This window comes from Mya arenaria, chromosome 16, assembly GCF_026914265.1.
Source record: "Mya arenaria isolate MELC-2E11 chromosome 16, ASM2691426v1".
Classification (NCBI taxonomy): Eukaryota; Metazoa; Mollusca; class Bivalvia; order Myida; family Myidae; genus Mya; species Mya arenaria.
In genome coordinates this window covers 7,674,186-7,687,028 of record NC_069137.1, presented here as the reverse complement: position 1 = coordinate 7,687,028, position 12,843 = coordinate 7,674,186, and the positions used below count along the sequence as shown (strand labels likewise).

The following is a 12,843-nucleotide window of genomic DNA, read 5'->3' as shown; positions in this document are numbered from 1 at the left end:
CTACCCCGTCCCTTCCCAGTTCCCTTCTACCCCGCTCCCTTATACACCGTCACTTCCCCGTTCCCTTCTACTCCGCTCCCTTATACAACGCCACTTCCCCGTTCCCTTCTATCCCGTCCCTTTCCCGTTACCTTCTACCCCTTCCTTTCCCCGTTCCCTTCTACCCCGTCCCTTCCCCGTTCCCTTCTTCCCCGCCCCTTATACACCGTCACTTCCTCGTTCCTTTCTACCCCGTCACTCCATTCGCGTTGTCGGATAAGAAAAATGGTAATAAAAGCCTTATATAATTCATTTTTCAACAGCGTAACTATTATAATAAACGCCTTTTTTGCAAAATATAGCTTGTACCCCCCATCAGAGCTATTGAAAAAGTGTCATCTTACGGTTGTAAGCGGACCGTGCACGAGATTTTCGAGTTATCCCACTATACCTTGTATTCAGAGAGGCCATGCTAATAATCTAATGTTTATCTTTCCATTTTTTTTCATTGATCTATTTATAAATCTGTATTTATTTATTTATTTATTTGCTCACTAATATATGCATTGCACTTATCGTCGTACAAGTCAAGAAAAACTCGTACTGTATCTATAACATGTTTATTGTCACTTTATTAAATAAGTATTATCAATAGAGCGCTTATTGAACTCTTAATAATTTGTCTGTGATGTCGGATCCATTCAAACGTAAACAAGTCGGTCTCAGTCAAGTACAAAATAAAGTTGGGAAGAGTACTATAGTATGACCATTTATATAAAACACAAACATCAACATATGTTGGAGAAATATCAAATTTAAATAAAGAAAAACAACAAGAGCACCAACTCTCTAATGCACCAGTCAATTGTAACCAACCTCGCAAGATCTGGCAGAATGCGGTTTTGTCTTTGCGCAAAATATAGCAGGGAATGGGCCTTACCTAGGGTCCTTGGGGTGCGAGGCATTTGACGGAGATTTTACCATCAGTTCGTCCCCGCAAGGCGGGGATTTTAGCCGGGCTTGGATGGACCGAAAGTCAAAGTCCCCGCTATTTTCCGGACCTGGGGTTGGGGGGCGTGGTGACAATTGAATGCTGGATAAGCGCAACCTATTCTGAGGACACCCAGTTTGCTGATGAGGCGGACACTGTTTCAACAGTTGTTGTTGTTTTTCAAATTCAAGGGTCATAACTCTCGAGTGAATCGAGCGTTATGGCTGGTTTAACGAACTTATCTAGGCCATCTTTCACATACACATTCTGAAGACCCATTTTAATTATTTACTGTAATTAAAGGGCGATAACTCTTGGGTGAATCGAGCGTTATGGCTGGTTTAACGAACTTATCTAGGACATCTTTCACATACACATTCTGAGGACCCATTTTAATTATTTACTGTAATTAAAGGGCGATAACTCTTGGGTGAATCGAGCGTTATGGCTGGTTTAACGAACTTATCTAGGACATCTTTCACATACACATTCTGAGGACCCATTTTAATTATTTACTGTAATTAAAGGGCGATAACTCTTGGGTGAATCGAGCGTTATGGATGGTTTAACGAACTTATCTAGGACATCTTTCACATACACATTCTGAGGACCCATTTTAATTATTTACTGTAATTAAAGGGCGATAACTCTCGAGTGAATCGAGCGTTATGGCTGGTTTAACGAACTTATCTAGGACATCTTTCACATACACATTCTGAGGACCCATTTTAATTATTTACTGTAATTAAAGGGCGATAACTCTCGAGTGAATCGAGCGTTATGGCTGGTTTAACGAACTTATCTAGGACATCTTTCACATACACATTCTGAGGACCCATTTTAATTATTTACTGTAATTAAAGGGCGATAACTCTTGGGTGAATCGAGCGTTATGGATGGTTTAACGAACTTATCTAGGACATCTTTCACATACACATTCTGAGGACCCATTTTAATTATTTACTGTAATTAAAGGGCGATAACTCTTGGGTGAATCGAGCGTAATGGCTGGTTTAACGAACTTATCTAGGACATCTTTCACATACACATTCTGAGGACCCATTTTAATTATTTACTGTAATTAAAGGGCGATAACTCCTGGGTGACTCGAGTGATATGGCTGGTTATCGAAGTTGTCTGAGATGTTATGCCCACACACATTCTGATTAAAGTTGGTGCCAATGAATGTGTGAGAGCAGACGCGATTGACAAATGCTTCTGATTAAGTTACGTCGGACGGTTTTACGTAATTTATATTATTAATGAGCAATATGGCTGGTTTCGAAGTTGCCCGGTATAGTATGCCCATACACATTCTGACCAAATTAAGTAATGATTAGACAAATGCTTCTCTAAACTCATTGTTCGGACAACATAGTGGACGCCGCCCGCCCGACCGTACGCCGCAGATGAAACTCGGTGAAGGGGCGTATAAAACATTTGAGTAGAAATGATGAATGTTTCCCAATCAGGCAGTTGATTAAGAAAGGTTTTCTGGTTGTGAAATGTTTAAACAAAGGTTTCCCGGGCAGTTAATTGACAAGAGTAAACTTATCGAACGGCCAGTTAATTGACAAAGGTTTACCGTCCGGGCAGTTAGAGTAAACTTACCGATTGGGAAGTTAATTGACAAAGGTTAACCGTCAGGGCAGTTAATTGACAAGAGTAAACTTACCGATTGGGAAGTTAATTGACAAAGGTTTACCGTCAGGGCAGTTAATTGACAAAGGTTTACCGATCGGGCAGTTAATTGACAAAGGTTTCCCGAATGGACAGTTAATTAAGAACGGTTTCCCGAACGGGCAGTTAATTGACAAAGGTTTCCCGGGCAGTTAATTGTCAAAGGTTTACCGATCGGGCAGTTAATTGTCAAAGGTTTCCCGGTCTGGCAGTTAATTGTCAAAGGTTTACCGATCGGGCAGTTAATTGTCAAAGGTTTACCGATCGGGCAGTTAATTGTCAAAGGTTTACCGATCGGGCAGTTAATTGTCAAAGGTTTCCCGGTCTGGCAGTTAATTGGAAGAAGTTTCAGGATCAGGCAGTTGATTTAAAGTTTTCTGGTTAGGTATTATTTCAAGAAAGCTTTCCCGGGCAGTTTATTGACAATGGTTTCCCGGGCAGTTACTTGACAAAGGTTTCCCAGGCAGTAAATTGCGGAGGTTTCCCGGGCAGTTACTTGACAAAGGTTTCCCGATCGAGCAGTTAATTGACAATGGTTTCCCGGTCGGGCAGTTACTTGACTAAGTTTCCCAGGCAGTTACTTGACAAAGGTTTCCCGGGCAGTTACTTGACAAAGGTTTCCCGATCGGGCAGTTACTTGACAAAGGTTTCCCGGTCGGGCAGTTAACTGACAAAGGTTTCCCGGGCAGTTACTTGACAAAGGTTTCCCGATCGAGCAGTTAATTGACAATGGTTTCCCGGTCGGGCAGTTACTTGACAAAGGTTTCCCGGGCAGTTACTTGACAAAGGTTTCCCGGGCAGTTACTTGACAAAGGTTTCCCGGGCAGTTACTTGACAAAGGTTTCCCGATCGAGCAGTTAATTGACAATGGTTTCCCGGTCGGGCAGTTAATTGGCAAAGGTTTCCCGATCGGGTAGTTAATTGAAAAAGGTTTACCGGTCGGGCAGTTAATTGACAATGGGTTCCCGATCGGGCAGTTAATTGACAATGGTTTCCTGATCGGGCAGTTAACTGACAACGATAAACCGACGGAAAGTTAATTGAAAAAGGTCTCCCGATCATGCAGTTGATTGAGAAAGGTTTCCTGCTTTTTAACAGAGGTTTCCCGGGCAGTTAATTGACAAAGGTTATCAAACAACGTTTATTCTCTCATACCATAAACTATGGCAAATGAGGTATATAAAATGAACATAAATGACATGGCGGCAGAACCATGTTTAAATGAAAAATATGATACCCAACATGGGTATCGGAGAGTCATGCATTTGAACACACACAAACATACACACATTACATATATTTTTGAATTGAAGCAGCAATTTCTAACAAAAAGTCACTTGTGGAGTAAAGTACTATATTTTCTATTCCTATATGCATTCATTTGTATCGTATCACATACTCATAGACGTAACTCGTTGATTAAATCACGATACAAATAAGCTGTACATTTAGTATATGGGTTAATACAACCATATGAAAATCATGAAAATCAGTATAGTTAAAATGACTCAAAATTACAACCAACCAACTACATAATCTTTGAAAAAAATAGTAGTTATTAATCGAAACAAATTTGTTGGTTATACGTTATTCAGCGTATTCAGCGAACTTCTAAGAATACTAAACAAAACATGTTTTTCGTTTTTCATTGAACAGAACAGAACAGAACATAATTTTATTACACGTAAACTATAGAGATTTTTGTGTTTCATATACATATTTAATAAATTACAATCGCAATTATACAATGTAGTGTGAAATATTAAATCAGTATTATAATTAATCTATTTTTAAAGCTGCACTCTCACAGATTGAACGTTTTGAAAACTTTTTAATTTTTTGTCTTGGAACGAGCCGATTTTTGCGACAATCCATGGAAGTCAGTTATATAAGACTGCTGACAAAATATTAGATGAACTGGAATAGAAAACACGAATCAATCAAACTCGTAATATAATACAATTTAATAACTAATAATTTTTAATGCTTTTTATATACTAGTAAGTTTCATTACATAGTCACCCTCCTCAAAGTTGCCCCTTTGGCCGCCCTGCCGTCTGTCCGTTGGGGCTTCAGTGCTACAGAGTCAGACATAGATAGTTAGACAAGTGCAGCGCCCTTCTTTTAGTAATTCATAAATTAAGCAGTCTTTGAGGTATTTACTTCAAGCTTCATATACTGATATATCTTATATAATATCGAATTGGTGTGTGCATGGATACCAGGGCCGGTAATTGGTGTGTGCATGGATACCAGGGCCGGTAATTGGTGTGTGCATGGATACCAGGGCCGGTAATTGGTGTGTGCATGGATACCAGGGCCGGTATGGTGTGTGCATGGATACCAGGGCCGGTATGGTGTGTGCATGGATACCAGGGCCGGTAATTGGTGTGTGCATGGATACCAGGGCCGGTATTTATAAAACATATTAAGTCATTTTCCTATATTAAGTCATTTTCATAAGTTAAGTACCAGCTGATAATATGATAAACTATCAAGTAAAAAAACACCTGAACTACTTATGTAACCGGGTATACGTATACGATATGTATGTAGCGGCACTTATACTGTCTCGCTATTAAAGAGCTAGCTTTTAGATATAGCGACGCGCCGGTAGAGTGTCCGCTTATAGAACAGAGAGGTCGAGGGTTCCAACCCCGACAGGTGCACATAGTAATTTGTGAAGTCGTTTACACTTAATAGATATTGTTTTTATTCAATATTCATACATTTATTATAAAAAAGACTTATACTGTCCTTTAAATTTGGCTACGAAAAAAATATGAAAAATGGATTCAAGTTTAAAAGTGATCTAAGATGTTTTCTGAATACCGGCCCAGAACTCTTTGGTAATAATATATTGTTCAATATTGTACTGAACTTTTATCCGGAGCATAAGTCCAAAAAATCACCTGTTACTTATTTATAACTTCCAGTATCAGTTACGTTTTTTTCTACTTATACTTAATGATGCAATTATGAACAGTGACTCATCCAGATGGTCATGTAACGCATTTATTGACAATAATAACATTTAATTTCCAAGAATGTAAAGCCATTATGCTATTTATGGGAGCATACATCGTTTCCTACAACAGTTAGATGTTTATGATCTTATTAATTAAAATATATCTAAATTTTGCTTTAATATTAAGCGTAAAAAAATCTGTAGCAATTTTTTTATTATGTAAGGGAAACAACTCAAAATAGTCCGAAAACTTTCCGAAGTTTGAATACTCTTCTTAAAAGAGTCATCCCAATGTGCACTTCCGGTTTCAAAACTAGGGCACGTTTGGGAGCAAATTTGGGCCCTAAACTTCTTGCAAATTAACTTATTTACTGTTAAAATGTAACCATAAAATTGTGGCAACACCATAAAAAGCCAGGTAAATGTATTGTCCATTTAAACCCATTGATAGGTTCTAAATCCGGGTCACTACGGCTGCGCAGTGCGCTCCAGACAGACCGAGGTCACGAGCCAGGCTAAGGAATGTACATGAAGTCTGGTTGTATATATGCGGGCACATATACGAAACTTGTACATGAAATTTACCCAAATTTGTGTACATCAGAGCCCAGGCTGGACTAATAAATAGCTGGATACCCCGGTAGTGTCATTTCGTGAACGGATGACAGGTAAATATGGGTGAAATAGCGGAGAAATTGCCTTCCACATGTGGGTTTAATCTGAAGGTGTTACGCTGCATACACTGTGCATCGCGGTTCAGGCTGGATGTATATATATACATATTGTGACCTTCATTCGCGGATATGTCAATAATGTCTCGATGTAATTATTTTCTGTCTGGCCTATGATTTCAGTGTCTAAATGGTGTATAAGTCTGTTGATTTATCTTCTAACAGTTTGGTCAAGTTTTTATTAAATCAGCTGTGAGCTTCATCTGACTGTTTATGTCATGTACACATCTATACAGGAGGCCATTTTCAAATTGTCGTTCATGTGCAGCTATATTAGCTGAAGGCAATGTCGTCTATTGTTGTGGTCTCCTTGCGTACTCAAGTGTATTGCATGGCCATTACAAGATTACGCAGCTTTATGAATAGTCTGATATGGTATTCATGCATTTTAATCTTAATATAAGGGTGAAATCAAAACATACATGATCTTTTTATAGCTCAACTTAGACCATGTACATGATTAATCTAGTCATGCTTACTTTAAGAGACTGGCTTATGTTATGGCATTATTTTTCCCCCCGGTAATCCAAATTATAACTATATTACTCTTTGACACCAAAAAACAGCCATCAGTATCTTACTACTGATTTGCCACACTTTATTTTGTGATACAAATAAAGGTGCATTTAACCAAAAAAATGAGTGAATCCTTTAAGCTGCAAATAGTTGTAATTGAAGAGCTGATTGGATGTTAACTACATGTTTCAATGCAAATTATTTTTGAAGTGGGTCCTTACTGATGGAGTCAAAATTGTTTGGAGCTAAAACTGATCACAGTGAGATACATTTGCTTTAAATCTACATATACTGGCTGATGTTAGTCTTTCGTACAAGTAATGCACCAGTCAATTGTAACCACGGGCCAGGTTGGGGGGGGGGGTAAACTGGGAAAATGGGCTGTGTTTTTCTTGGTGGCAAGGCATTGCTGGGTGAATGCGTTGGTTTTGTATCAAACTAGTGGGGAATGGGCCTTACCTAGGGTCCCTGGGTGCGGGGGCATTTGGCGAGGATTTAACCAGCTATTGGGGAGTGTGGGACATGCTTGCAATAGACTGATGCCTGATAAAGTTCTTATTAAAAAATAGACCCGAAACTACCTCGAAAATTATATCATAGGTGTATCATTTCGGTCTAAAAACATTTGGAAGTATGTCTGTATAAGATACAATTTGCATTTTATTTATAAACAAATCATGTGGATCCAGATAATCAACACATTTGCAGATTTTGCAGAATTTAGTCAAAATGTTTTTGGGAACAAAATCTTGGACAAGTTTGTTAATTAGCCATTTTGCTACAATCACATTAGAGTTACCACCCTTTAAATAGCCTTAAATCTTCATGTCCGATAAATAATATTAGAAACCTTCATCAATCATCACCAAATTTGGTCAGAATGTGTATGGGCAGAATATCTTGGCCATATTTATGCAAAAAGCTACAGAAACATGCTCAGTAGCAAAAAGTTCAAACATAAACCCGGTTTAGTGGCAATGGGCAAACGCCAAAGACATAGAACACAAAATCACAAACAAGAAACATAGAACAGCACAAAACTCTACAAACAGCACAGTGCACAAATACTATATATATAGATATATATATATATATATATATATATATATATATATATATATATATATATATATATATATATATATATATATATTATAATATATATATATATATATAAATAATTGTTTATTAATGAATAAATCATAATGTTTGATAAACAGCAATATCGCCTCAATCACTCCGGAGTTATGATTCTTTACCATGAATATTAATAAACAGAACATAACAGAAAATATTAATAAATTGCCATTGAATTTCATGAGGTTGGCCATTGCTAAATGGCTTTATGCTATTGATAAAATGTATTCATTTGCTTTAATTTAGATACAAAGCCTTTTTGATTATCTTTAAATGTATGTTATTTCTGCCTACACTCAATCTATAACATGACTCGCCCATTTGAATTTTGAACTTACCCATGGGCAATTTTACTTCTCCCGGTCTTCCGGCAAGTGGTTTATTGTTAAGTGTATCTCTCAGCAAACCATTTTAATATTTTTACCTCTGGTGAAATAAAGGTATTTTGTAAAGATTAAAATTAATTTCTGTTGTCATAATGATAAGTCCTATGATGGCTGGTTGTAATAGTCAAAGCAATACAAGGTCCTTTGAAAAGTGGAATACAAAAAAATAGGCCACACTAAATTAATGTTGTATCTATTGTTCTGAAAAATAAATATATTTTTGATTTTTGGCCACACTCCAGCACTTATATTTTTCACCATTTTCTTTTGACCAAATCCCTTTCTTTTGAAGTTGTTTTGCACCAAATATTGTAAGCATGTAATTATAAGTCTGTCTGTAGACTGTTAGAAGAAGGAAACAGTCATATAAAGTGGATGCTTTGTTGTGTTTTATATTACCAGGTACTGACACTTCAAATATAATTATAGCGATTAATAGATAGTGGAGTGTGCATTACACAGAAGGAAACTCGACTCCATGGGTCCCCGGATTGTTCCCTACTGCATCAAACAGTCAGGGTCCTGGGGTTGTGCCCCATTGCAGCCAGCAGCCTGGGTCCTTTGTTTGTTCCCCACTGCAGCCAGCAGCCAGGGCCCTGGGTGTGTTTCCCACTGCAGCCAGGGTCCTGGGTGTGTTTCCCACTGCATCCAGCAGCCAGGGCCCTGGGTGTGTTTCCCACTGCAGCCAGGGTCCTGGGTGTGTTTCCCACTGCAGCCAGCAGCCAGGGCCCTGGGTGTGTTTCCCACTGCAGCCAGAGTCCCAGGTTTGTTACCCACTGCATCTTGCAGCCAGGGTCCTGGGTTCTTACCCACTGCATCTTGCAGCCAGGGTCCTGGGTTTGTTACTCACTGCATGTTGCAGCCAGGGTCCCGGGTTTGTTACTCACTGCATCTAGCATCCTTGGTCCCGGGATTGTTTCCCACTGCATGTTGCAGCCAGGGTCCTGGGTTTGTTACTCACTGCATGTTGCAGCCAGGGTCCTGGGTTTGTTACTCACTGCATGTTGCAGCCAGGGTCCCAGGTTTGTTACCCACTGCATCCAGCAGCCAGGGTCCTTGGGATCTTACCCACTGCATCTTGCAGCCAGGGTCCTTGGTTTGTTACCCACTGCATCCAGCAGCCAGGATCCTGGGTTTGTTACCCACTGCATCTTGCAGCCAGGGTCCTTGGTTTGTTACCCACTGCATCTTGCAGCCAGGGTCCTTGGTTTGTTACCCACTGCATCCAGCAGCCAGAGTCCTGGGTTTGTTACCCACTGCATCTTGCAGCCAGGTTCCTTGGTTTGTTACCCACTGCATCTTGCAGCCAGGGTCCTGGGTTTGTTACCCACTGCATCTTGCAGCCAGAGTCCTGGGTTCTTACCCACTGCATGTTGCAGCCAGGGTCCTGGGTTTGTTACCCACTGCATGTTGCAGCCAGGGTCCTGGGTTCTTACCCACTGCATGTTGCAGCCAGGGTCCTGGGTTTGTTACTCACTGCATCTTGCAGCCAGGGTCCCGGGTTTGTTACCCACTGCATCTTGCAGCCAGGATCCTGAGTTTGTTACCCACTGCATCTTGCAGCCAGGGTCCTTGGTTTGTTACCCACTGCATCTTGCAGCCAGGGTCCCGGGTTTGTTACTCACTGCATCTTGCAGCCAGGGTCCCGGGTTTGTTACCCACTGCATCTTTCAGCCAGGGTCCCGGGTTTGTTACCCACTGCATCTTGCAGCCAGGGTCCTTGGTTTGTTACCCACTGCATCTTGCAGCCAGGGTCCTTGGTTTGTTACCCACTGCATCTTGCAGCCAGGGTCCTTGGTTTGTTACCCACTGCATCTTGCAGCCAGGGTCCTTGGTTTGTTACCCACTGCATCCAGCAGCCAGGATCCTGGGTTTGTTACCCACTGCATCCAGCAGCCAGGATCCTGGGTTTGTTACCCACTGCATCCAGCAGCCAGGGTCCTTGGTTTGTTACCCACTGCATCCAGCAGCCAGGGTCCTTGGTTTGTTACCCACTGCATCCAGCAGCCAGGGTCCTTGGTTTGTTACCCACTGCATCCAGCAGCCAGGATCCTGGGTTTGTTACCCACTGCATCCAGCAGCCAGGGTCCTTGGTTTGTTACCCACTGCATCTTGCAGCCAGGGTCCTTGGTTTGTTACTCACTGCATCTTGCAGCCAGGATCCTGGGTTTGTTACTCACTGCATCTTGCAGCCAGGGTCCCGGGTTTGTTACCCACTGCATCTTGCAGCCAGGGTCCTTGGTTTGTTACTCACTGCATCTTGCAGCCAGGGTCCTGGGTTTGTTACCCACTGCATCTTGCAGCCAGGGTCCTGGGTTTGTTACCCACTGCATCTTGCAGCCAGGGTCCTTGGTTTGTTACCCACTGCATCTTGCAGCCAGGGTCCTGGGTTTGTTACTCACTGCATCTTGCAGCCAGGGTCCCGGGTTTGTTACCCACTGCATCTTGCAGCCAGGGTCCTTGGTTTGTTACCCACTGCATCTTGCAGCCAGGGTCCTGGGTTTGTTACCCACTGCATCTTGCAGCCAGGGTCCTTGGTTTGTTACCCACTGCATCTTGCAGCCAGGGTCCTTGGTTTGTTACCCACTGCATCTTGCAGCCAGGGTCCTGGGTTTGTTACCCACTGCATCCAGCAGCCAGGGTCCCAGGTTTGTTACCCACTGCATCTTGCAGCCAGGGTCCTTGGTTTGTTACCCACTGCATCTTGCAGCCAGGGTCCTGGGTTTGTTACCCACTGCATCTTGCAGCCAGGGTCCTTGGTTTGTTACCCACTGCATCTTGCAGCCAGGGTCCTGGGTTTGTTACCCACTGCATCTTGCAGCCAGGGTCCCAGGTTTGTTGCCCACTGCATCCAGCAGCCAGGGTCCCAGGTTTGTTACCCACTGCATCTTGCAGCCAGAGTCCTTGGTTTGTTACCCACTGCATCTTGCAGCCAGGGTCCCAGGTTTGTTACCCACTGCATCTTGAAGCCAGAGTCCTGGGTTTGTTACTCACTGCATGTTGCAGCCAGGGTCCTGGGTTTGTTACTCACTGCATCTTGCAGCCAGGGTCCTTGGTTTGTTACCCACTGCATCTTGCAGCCAGGGTCCTGGGTTTGTTACTCACTGCATCTTGCAGCCAGGGTCCTTGGTTTGTTACCCACTGCATCTTGCAGCCAGGGTCCTGGGTTTGTTACCCACTGCATCCAGCACTCAGGGTCCTATTTTTTTCCCCCACTGCATGTAGCAGCCAGTCTTGTGTTTGGGATAAGATATATTGAAAACACGTCAGGGTTGTCGGCATCACACTTTTCTTTCTATGGCATCACACTTTTGTTTCTAAGGCATCAGCTTTGACAGCATCACACTTTTGTTTCTATGGTATCAGCTTTGTCGGCATCATTTTTGTTTCTACGGCATAACATTTTTGTTCTACGACGTCTGAGTGTTGTCGGCATTACACTTATGTTTCTACGGTGTCACACTTTTGTTTCTACGGCATCAGCTTTGTCGGCATCACACTTTTGTTTCTATGGCATCACACTTTTGTTTCTACGGTGTCAGTGTTGTCGGCATCACACTTTTGTTTCTACGGCATCACATTTTTGTTCTACGACGTCTGAGCGTTGTCGGCATCACACTTTTGTTTCTACGGTGTCACACTTTTGTTTCTACGGCATCAGCTTTGTTGGCATCACACTTTTGTTTCTACAGCATCACCCTTTTGTTTCTACAGCATCAGCTCTGTCGGTATCACACTTTTGTTTCTACGGCATCTGCTTTGTCGGCATCACGCTTTTGTTTCTATGGCGTCAGCGTTGTCGGCATCAAACTTTTGTTTCTACGGTGTCAGCATTGTCTGCATCACCACTTTTGTTTCTATGGCATCAGCATTGTCGGCATCACACTTCAGTTTCTATTGTGTCAGCGTTGTCAGCATCATACTTTTGTTTCTATGTTGGCTGCAGCACAATTTTGTTTCTAGGGCGTCTGCATTGTCTGCAGCACAATTTTGTTTCTACGGCGTCTGCATTGTCTGCAGCACAATCTTGTTTCTACGGCGTCTGCGTTGTCGGCATCACACTTTGTTTCTATGGCGTCAGCATTGTCTGCATCACATTTTTGTTTCGAATCTTAACCTTGTGAGCGACATTGTAATAGAGTCTTGACTTGCAAATTGGTCATGTCAGTAGATGACCACTATTCAGTTTTTGGTCAACAGGTAAAAGGTCGAGGTCATCCGGACTGTTACCAGAAAAATTAATGGAGCTTTAAACAACCTAGTGTTGAGTTAACCTATGCAAATCAGTCATGGTCAGTAGTTGACCACTATTCCTTTGACCTTGTGATCCCAAAACCGGTTGAAGGAAACCATATACCGTATTATACTATGTATAGGACGCTAGCATAGACAGGACCCAGGCAAAATTTTTGGTGAAACCCTTAATATGTAAGATAGGACGCAGCGGAAAAATGT

General features: G+C 41.9%; 1 protein-coding gene across 2 annotated transcripts in view; it reads left to right on the top strand.

The window, feature by feature from the left end:
• Positions 1-6,127: 6,127 nt before the first annotated feature.
• Positions 6,128-12,843, top strand: part of LOC128221804 (uncharacterized) — a 53,180-nt gene continuing 46,464 nt past the window's right edge. For both annotated transcript variants that reach the window (XM_052930407.1, XM_052930406.1), the window contains exon 1: positions 6,128-6,286. The gene's annotated coding sequence lies outside the window, so the exon portion shown is untranslated. The remainder of the gene's footprint in view (positions 6,287-12,843) is intronic.